General features: G+C 46.4%; 1 protein-coding gene across 1 annotated transcript in view; it reads right to left on the reverse strand.

The window, feature by feature from the left end:
- Positions 1–3037, reverse strand: part of LOC309866087 (acylphosphatase-1) — a 372899-nt gene that overhangs the window by 208632 nt on the left and 161230 nt on the right. The window lies entirely within an intron of this gene.

A 3037-nucleotide genomic window follows, 5' to 3' on the forward strand; every position in this document is an offset into this window, starting at 1 on the left:
AGTGAAACTTTGCCATTTGCAACAACTTGGGTGCTAAGTAGAATAAGCCAGTCAGAGAAAGATAAATACTATATTATTTCACTCATGCATGGAATTGAAGAAACAAAACAAACAAAGGAGGGAAGAGTGACAAATCAAAAAACAGACTCTTAGCTACAGAGAACACACTGATGGTCACCCGAGGGGAGGTAAGGTTTGGGTGAGACAGGTGAAGGGGATTAAGGAGTGCATTTATCTTGATGAGCACTGAGTTATATGTGGAATTGTTGAATCATTGTATTTGACCTGAAACTAACGTAACACTGTATGTTAACTATATTGGAATTGGAAAATATTTTTAAAATGTGAAATAAATTCCCTTTGAGCCATAAACACAAGTTTGCGAACTTATATACATAAGTCCTGTCGCAATGGATGGTGCTGTGTCCTAGGAACCTCAAATAAAGAAGAGGGTGAGAGCTCATTGGGTTGCACCTTGGACTCCACGGAAGCTCATATGCGTCTCAAGGAAATCAATTTCAACCTTTATCCTCTGAAAGAGACTTCTCATGCTACTGTGCGAGTGTGTATGTATCTAAAATCATAACATCTGAGATTAACTTGGGTGATCACCGAAATTCCAGAAGAAATGCTTTGTCACATCTCCCAGGCCCGAGCATCTAAACTTTGGATAATCTCTAAAATTAATCACTTAAAGAGGAAAAAATGAAGTAGCTGTCTAGAAATATGAACAGCAAACCCTTCAAGGGATTCCTGTTTTGGAAACTCTTCAGCTGCATAGAACGGTCTTGTAAGCATGAAGTCTTTAGTCATTCCACTTGTATTTCTTGAGTACCTATGGAGTACCAGGCACTGTGTTCTCAGCAGGGGATTCAGGAAAATAGCCATCGTCTCATTCCTTCTTTTGCTCTGCCCAGGAGAGAAGACAGACAAAAAGCACATTATAATGCAAAGGAGAGAAACATGCTGTGTAATATTTTGGAAGCACAGAAAAGGTATCAGTTAACTCTGACAGAGGGCATTAGGGAGGGATTCAAAAGACTTACGGTTGATTAGCAGTGCCTAGGCAAATGGGAGGTGAGCTCGGCCCACACAGAAATGGGAAGAAGTGAAATAGCACATGGGAGCCATTGCCAGTAGTGTGGTGGGACTAAAACTCAGCACCTGTGAAAATCAGGGGGTGGATCATCCCCGCCCAAGGCCAGGTTACCAGGTGCCGTTCAAATCGAGGAGTTTGGACTTCATCCTACTGATAGGGAGAAGCAATTGAAAGAGGTCAAGCATGAGAGTGACAGATTAGGTTTGTGTTTCAAAGGATCTTGGACACGGATATGGAGGATTGCTTGGAGAAAGTGGTTGTAGAGGCCCAGGTCCCTTTAGGAAGCTTTTAAGATAGTCCAGGTGAAGGATGTTAAGATGTGATTAGGGGTAGCAGCTGGGCAAGACAGTTTTCTCTATTTCTAGTTAGGGCTTCTGCCCATCCCTTCAGAATTCCAGTGGAAGTACTTACAGAGTTTGGATGAGTGAAGGCACCATAAAGGTGCCTGAGGATGAGGTAAGATGACTCAGCTTAAGAAACCAACATGGTGGGTTAAAGCCCCTGCCTTCAGCTCAAGTCATGATCTCAGGGTCCTGGGATCGTCGCCCCACATCGGGCTTCTGCTCAGCATGGAGCCTGCTTTCCCCCTCTCTGTCCCTGCCTGCCTCTCTGCCTACTTGTGATCTCTGTCTGTCAAATAAATAAATAAATAAATAAAGTCCTTAAAAAAAAAAAAAAAAGAGCAGGCACCAGCAGCCCATTCATTCTCTCTCTCTCTCTTTTTTTTTTTTTTTTTTTTAAGATTTTATTTATTCATTTGAAGGGGAAAGAGAGCACAGGAGAGGCAGAGGGAGAGGAAGAAGCAGACTCCCCCTGAGCTGGGAGCCCACCGTGGGGCTCAATTCCAGGACCCCAAGATCATGACTGGAGCTGAAGGCAGACGCTTAACCATCTGAGCCACCCAGGTGCCCCCATTCATTCAGTCACTCTTAATTCCACCAAAGCTTATAGGAAACCTTTTCTATTAGGAAGGTGAGCTATAGGGGCACGTGGCTGGCTCAGCTGGTAGAGGATGCAACTCCTGATCTTGGGGTCATGGGTTCCAGCCCCACCTTGGGCACAGAGATTACTTAAAAATAAAATCTTAAAAAAAAAAAAAAAAAAAAGGAAGGTGAGCTATAAAGGTGAATATCCAGGGGCCTGGAAAACTAAAAAAGAGGGAGGGGAAGCTACGTGCTTCCACTTTGAAGATACCAGGCAGAATGATTACACACCTACCTACCTATGCCAATCTCTCTTCTAAGTACTGTACATACAGCCATGAACAAGACAGACAAGCTCCCTAAGTTAGCCGTTTATATTCTAGAGATAGAGTGACTAATAAACGGCCTTCAAAATGCACAGGATGTATGGGAAACAATTAGCTTGGCTGTAGAGAGTGTGAGTAGCACTAGGGAAGATCAGATATAAGTAAGGTTACTTAGCGATCGTCTGATAAAAGGGCAATGGGAACCCCTCAGAGCTTCCTTTAAGCTGTTTCTTTATTCTGGAGTTAGAGAGGCAGGGAAGTGACTTTTGCTTTGTTTTGTTTTATGTAATTGTGGAACCTGAGGCTCAGGGAAGCAATGTCATCTGCCCCACGCCACCCACGTGTAAGATCAAGCAGGCATGTCTGCCAAGATCCGAGTTCAAAGCCCGTGCCAGCCTTCCTCACTTTTAGGCGCGGTGTCCCGGGGTCCCAGAAAGAGACCGGCGCCAAGCTCAGGGCCAGCTCTGCAGAAAGGTGTTGGGGTGGGTGGCACGAGTATCTCCGGTTGCTCGTAGGCGTGCGGCGGGCTCCGACAGCGCCCCGCCGCTGTGGGCTCTCTGGCGCAGACGGGTGTGCAGAGGCGCCGGCCGCTTCGCGCCGCTTGTCTGTTCTCCCCCCCCCTCCCCGGGCGTCAGTGGTTCGCTCCGAACATCCCTCCCCGCGCGGCGGGTGCCGCGGCCCGCCCCGCT

This window comes from Mustela nivalis (assembly GCF_964662115.1).
Source record: "Mustela nivalis genome assembly, chromosome: 6".
Taxonomy (NCBI): domain Eukaryota; kingdom Metazoa; phylum Chordata; class Mammalia; order Carnivora; family Mustelidae; genus Mustela; species Mustela nivalis.